Below are 7,001 nucleotides of genomic sequence, written 5' to 3' on the forward strand. Positions count from 1 at the left end.
ATATTTCACATCATTTAATTGAATTAGATTTGTTCTTCCTTATCTTTGAGGAATAATAAGTCATCTTTCCTATGTGTTATTTTCCCTGTACTTTTTTTTATTTAAGTGACTATGTAATGAGTGTCTCTTCTACCGTATTCAGCAATGAGTGTACATAGCTAAAAGTTATAGCATCAGTAACTGGATTTATTACTTAATATTCAATTCATGTGAAATCTCTCTATCATATAGTATTCCCATGATAATTTCAGATATGTTAGTTACATGTATATTTTTCCAACATCAATTATAAAAATCAAGATGTTAATTTTTTCTTTTCTTTTTTATTTTTTTTTTGTATCAGGGATTGAACCCAGGGGGACTTAACCATTGAGCCACATCCTCAACCCTATTTATTTACTTATTTATTTATTGAGCAGGGTCTTACTAAGTTGCTTAGGGCCTTGCTAAATTGCTAAAGCTGGCTTTGAACTTGCAATCCTCCTGCCTCAGCCTCCCGAGCTCCTGGGACTACAGGCATGCTCCACAGCACCCGGCAAGATGTTAAAGACATAATGAGAACAATACTGTGCCCACTTATTGTCATGCAATTATGAGAGGTCCTTGAATAGATACTGCTTCAATCTCAACATATGCTTCTTTGGGAGCAACCTGGTGAGCAACTCTAGTAGGAAAATTAGTATTGAAATACTGTTTGTAGATAGATTTCATTGTCAGTATTGAAATCATTTATGCCAGCCAGCAAAACAGTTGTTTTGACCCATTAGTGAAGTCCCACCCTGCAGCTTTCAGAATTTCACCCATGTTTATAAGAGTTTATTCAGTTTCTGCTGTTCCCCCTCCTGATACAAGCTGTTTGTTAGAAGGGTGTATGCCTCTCTGTTCAGAGATGTAAGTGGTCCTGTCCACTAGCTACTTTATTATAGGGACCAGTGACCCCTGGAGCTTTCGTGGTGCTGATCACCTTTTTGATCAGGACAACATGTCTAGTCTTTCTTTCTCATGCCCCTCAAGGAGAAGAAACCCCTACAATCAGACCCACTTGTTTCTCATGTAAAACTTAAATTTCTGGCATCTTTATCCTCCACTGTCTGTTCTGTACTTATTTCTGTTCTTACACAAATTCTCTTCTCCAGTTAAAGTAATGTTTCAATTACTTCCTAAATATATTATACCTGAAGAGCCAAGAGCTGCACCATCCAGAGGGGGCCATGCGGAGAGAACATGATGTGAACCATGTTCCCTGGAGTTATGCTGTGGCTGTACTTTATTCTCATGTACAGCCTCCCTGTAGGCTGCTCTCTTCTTGCCTATGTCCTAACTCCTCCTTCAAGGCCCAACGCAAGTTCTACCAGCTCCCTGAACTCCCCACCAAATACCCTCCGCTTAATTCCCAGGGGACTGTTCTTTACATATGACAACCATATAATGAATGTATCACCCAAATTGTGATGGTTGAGTGTTAAAGGGGGCACAATTACTCTGAACCATAAACTGGGCATGAACTCAGACTGTCCAGGACAAAGTGGGCTGTATTCTATGGTCAGCCTACTTACAGAATATTCACTTGATACTCAGTTATCTGGCAGTTTTTATTCATTTGTTAAAACATATAGAAATATATGTATGTATGTGTATATATATATATATATATATATATATATATATATATATATGTTATGAAATACATATGTTTTAACAAATATGTATTTTTTTAATCCTTTTTTTTCCCCCAGGGCTGAGGACCGAACCCAGGGCCTTGAGCATGCTAGGCAAGCGCTCTGCCACTGAGCTAAATCCCCAACCCCGACAAATATGTATGTTTTATACACACACACACACACACACACACATATCTTTTTTTTTTTTTTGCAGAAGTGGGGGTTGAACCCAGTGCCCTACATGTGCTAGGCAAGCACTCTACCCCTGAGCCACATCCTCAGTCCATATATATGTATTTAAATGTATGTGTCCTCTGTCTTCAAAATAGTAACCCATCTGCATGTGAATCATGTATTTTCCCTCTGCTCATCTGGTGTCTGGCCAGAATCTTACATGCATGATACACTAAAAATAATTTGTTCATCATCATGATGTCTTTACTCTGTTATTTAGGAATGAAATAGTTAAGAGTGAAACTTAAAAAAAAAAAAAAAAAAAAAAAACTTTAAAGCAATAAATTCACCACCTGCCAAATTATTGTTCTAGTAGGAAGTAAAAAATCTCTATGTCCCTAGAAACAGATATTGACATCAAAATTTCCTCAAGATTTTGGAGACGCCTGGGTTGTGGCCACCAGCATACAGTTCTGCCTTGCTGCCCGGTCACTTGGTCTTTGTCTTGACAACACCTTCTTTCCATTGCTCTGTCACACAGAATAAAGAGGACATTCCCAAACAGGGGGCTTTAATGTAAGTCACATTAAAAAAAAAAAAACTAAACTAAAAAAATGCTGCTGTGGCTAACTAGCCTGAAACCAAATATCGGGAAGTTTGATTTACTTGACTTATTTTGCTTCATTAACATCTGGTCCCAGTTCAGCATTATGCCTGTTAAACCACCAATAGCCAAAGGAAAAGGAAGAAGACATAAGAACAGAAAAAGGAGGCAGGCAGGCAGGATAGCTTAGGCTCTGCAAATAAACTGGAACACAAACTGAAAAATGAAAGACATGTGGGAGAGAGAGAATTAGGACAGAATCAAATCTCAGGATTAAATACTTACCAATGCTGCAAAAGAGCATCAGGTCAAAATCAAATAGGGCTGTGAGTCAATGTTGGAAAACTCCTGGAAGGAAAATCATTTTGTTCAAACTACAACAGTTTAGACCTCACCAAAAATCCCTCCTACCGAGTAGGTGACTGTGGCACTGCCAGTGTTTGTCAGTTTTACCTGGGGTAATAAAAGGATGTTTGTCTTTGACTGCTCTAAAATTTGGTTCTTATAGAGATTTCCTCTGACATTTTTGTTTCTATGTAGCAGCCCCGATGACATCAGCAGTCTTAGGAAATAAGAATCTCTCTAGAGGCCCTCTAAATATTCTCCAGACTTTAATAAAAGAGTTCCTTAGAAAAGAGTACTCCCGCTGGGAATGGTGGTGCACACCTATAATCCCAGTGGCTCAGGAGGCTGAGACAGGAGGATCACAAATTCAAAGCCAGCCTCAGCAAAAGCAAGGTGCTAAGCAACTCAGTGAGACCCTGTCTCTAAATAAAATACAAAATAGGGCTGGAGATGTGACTCAGTGATTTAGTGCCGCTGAGTTCAAGGACTGGTACAAAAAAAAAAACAAAAAAAAACCCTAAAATATTCCCCAACATTCCCTAATGTCTATTCAATTTTAAAGAGTCTGCAGATGCATCAATGCTTCTGGAAAGTCTTTGCTGAGTCTATGTCCTCTCTCATCTCTAACCTCTCCAAACTATCATGTCTACCCTTTCTCTGGGCCCCAAGAACATCCCAAAGAGCAGCTACTGCACTGTATTGTGATCACTGGTTTTTCTTACTGCTTCCACAGTATGTAAGCCTCTTGAAGGCAGGCATGGAAGTATTCCAAATATTAGTTATATGAATTTAATTGAATTCCTGAGCTTTAGTGTTATCATACACTTTTTAAGGCATATTTACATTTGGAGCACATGTTTATTTTGGAAATGAAAGGCTCTCTGATGTAGACATCTCAAGTATTAACTGACTGACAGAGGAGTCCTTTATCTTCCTTCAACTCAAACCAACAAATTATTTTTCTTAGTCTGTTTGCTGTTGCTCTAACAAAATACCTGAGGCTGAGTACTTCATATAAAAGAAATTTGTTTGGCTCACAATTTGGAGTGCTAGACCCATGGCCAAGCCAGGCATGGGTCTGGCACTGCTAAGTTCTGGTGAGGGCCTTCTGGCTACATTACAACATGGCACATGGCATCATGATTGGGAGTGTGTATAAAAGATAGAGGTCACATAGTGAGACAGGAAGCAAGTGAGAGTCAGGAGCCAGGCTTACTCTTTTTATTGTTCCCCAGCTCTTAATATCAGGTCTGGCACACAATGAGTGCTCAGTAAGTATTTCTTTTATTGATTACAAAAAATTACACAGTTTTACACATCCTACCACATTCCCCCAAATTCTATGGACCAAAGCAACCACCATTCTAGCTGTCTTATTTAGACTTCCTTGTTTATTCCACAACCTACATTCAAAAAGTTTCAAAATTTCACAAGGAGAGCAAGTTCTTTTTAAAGGAATTTTGGCTAAATAACTGTTTTTAGGTCCAATATCCTTTTTTCAATAAATCATCTGCTCTAGGATCCCATGGGAACAACAATAATCTCTTCCAAGGGTGATAGCCCAGTGACCTAAATTCTACTAGGCCCTATCTCTTAAGAAATCCACCACTTCTCAACATGGCCATACTGGGGACAAAGCTTTTGGCATGTAAACATTTGGGGAACATACTCAAACCATATCCAAATCATGGCACCATTATAGATCCAATAAGCTACAAAAGAAAAAGAAAAATTAGTGAAAAAAAAAAAAAACTGAAGTCAGGAGGATGTTGCTAAACTTCCAGGAATAATGTGACAAACTGAACTCTAAGGTTTACAGATCATTTCCTAAAGAGCTTTGGAGTGTTCAATCAAACGATTTTAGGGCATATTGTCCCTCTTGCCTTAGGCAGATCTTCCTTCTGGTAGGTAGAGCATGAAGACATGGCTCAGCAATAAACTTTTGGTGATGTGTTGAAGAAGAGGACATTGAACTTCAAAAAAGTTTTTTAACCAAAACGCCTTTTTTTTTTTTAAGTTTTTCTTTTTTTCCCCTCTGAAATGTTAAAACCTTTTGAAAGGACCTGGAGCAAACAAAGTGAAGTCCCTATGAGATAGAATGGTGGCTGCTACTGTCCATGGAATTTAGGGTAAGGTGGTGGGATGTGTGAAACCGTGTTCAGCTTTTGGAATCAATAAAAGAAATACTGAGCACTCATTACCTACCAGACCCGATGCTAACAGCTAGGGAACCAGCACCATTCTCAAGGAGTTCCCAATGCTTCCATGAAAGGAGAATGAATAAAGTGTTATTATGGGAACTTAGGATGGGACACTGATGTCTACTCTTCAGGGAAGAGGTGATGTGGGAGCCATGTCCCAGAAACTGAATAGGAGTTCTGTAAGCAAAGAAAGGGTCATTGTGGGAAGGGGGAAATGTTGCACAAAATAAAAACTAGAAAGAAGACTTGTTAAAAATTTGGTCCTGGTATGGTGGCACAAACCTCTAATCTTGAGAGGCTTGGGAGGCTGAGGCAGAAGAATCACAAGTTCAAAGCCAGCCTCAGCAACTTAGTGAGGCCCTAAGTAACTCAGTGAGACCCTGTCTCTAAATAAAATATTAAAAAGGGCTGGGGATGTGGCTCAATGGTTAAGCGCCCCTGGGTTCAATCCCTGATCCAAAAAAAAAAATTTTTTTTTTTGGTGTAGTTAGGGTCATGAGGAAATTATTTAGACTAGAAATAGGAGATGTGTGTTGTCAAGGAAAGGACAGAAGGAAGAGCATGGGAAGTAGCAGACATGGGGCTAAAGAAGTAGACTGGGGCTGAAGTTTAATAGACTTAGAAAGCTGCAGTAAGGAATGTGGTCTTTCTCCTGAGGGAACATGGAATCTTTGAAAGAACTGACATAATGAGGTTTATAATAACCTTTACATTCTTGTCACTGTCCACCAGGCTTGGTTTTCTCAAACCTTACCATATACTTCTTTGACATCGATGATTTTGTAAAGAGAAAGAAGTACAAGGACTCTGTGATTAGTTGTGAACCCAAAGCGGCATCTACAGAGAAGGCTCCCTGCCTCTTGGTGCCTTTAGGTAACTTTCCAAGTCCACTTCCTGGAAGAGCCTGGCCATTGGCTCTGCCCATCTCCTGGGGCTTCCCTCCCTCACACACTCCGCAGGGCACTGTCCTCTCCAATGCAACGTGTTCACTCCGTCTTCAAGCACACACAAACCATCTGCACGAAACCACTAGGGTACCGGTCTCACCCCATTCTGTCAGACAGATTCCCACATCCAGCAGGCTTTAATCATTCCCAGCTCCCTTTCCTCATTTATGAGCCTCCCTTCTACCACCTTAAGGCCAGAGTTATTTTTAACACCCTTGAGTCACATGTAGATACTCATATATCATACCATTTGTGAATTACCTTATAAAGCAACCCTGTGAGAGAGGTATATTTGTTATTGTCATTATTTTACAGAAGAGAAAACGGAAATTCATCCAGTAAGCAATTTGCTTAGGGTCCTCGTGTTATTAAAATACGATCAGAACCAATCTAAAATTTTCTCCCTAAGTCACCATGTTATTTCTCAAATATCCCTGGCAGCTTCTGTTCACCCTTTCTCCATTCGAAGTCAAAGCTACTCTTTTCCACACTACTTAGGTTTTTTGATTCCAGTGTGGTTTGTGCCCGAGTTGTCTTGGAGTAAGGCTTTCCTCTCTGCACTCTCCCAGCTTTTCTAAAAAATGCTAAAACCCCTTACTTCTCAGAGTCAATAAACGTGGGAGAGGACAAAAGTCTGCTGAGTGCTATTATATCCCCGGGGCATATATTAAGGGAGAAGAAGAAGAAACCTACAACAAAATAAAAATATGTCTAAAACCTGGTTGTCTAATCCATTCGAATCCATGTAAGATTTGAAAGAGAATATTTCCTAGAAGGCTACTACATCAGAGATTTTTGACATATATCATGAAAATTTCATATGGAAATGACAATCCATATTCGAAAAGAAAGTGAACAGAGCTGAGGAAAATGGAATCAAAGATAAATGGTGGAGATCTCTTTTAAATGTCATGTGTTTGAAAGGCTGGCATTTATAATCTATTAGGAAAGTAGTCCAAAGCAGCCTACAAACGAGAAAGTCCAACTTGGCCACTGAGCTACAAAAAAAATAAAATTAAAAGTCTTGAACTTTTAGGATCTTGGGTGTACCCATCCTCAGCCAGACTTG

At 39.4% G+C, this 7,001-nt stretch overlaps 1 pseudogene; it reads right to left on the reverse strand.

The window, feature by feature from the left end:
• Positions 1-582: 582 nt before the first annotated feature.
• LOC107143393 lies at positions 583-2,743 on the reverse strand (annotated as a pseudogene).
• Between the last annotated feature and the right edge of the window lie 4,258 nt (positions 2,744-7,001).

Source organism: Marmota marmota, unplaced genomic scaffold (assembly GCF_001458135.2).
Source record: "Marmota marmota marmota unplaced genomic scaffold, marMar, whole genome shotgun sequence".
Lineage (NCBI taxonomy): Eukaryota > Metazoa > Chordata > Mammalia > Rodentia > Sciuridae > Marmota > Marmota marmota.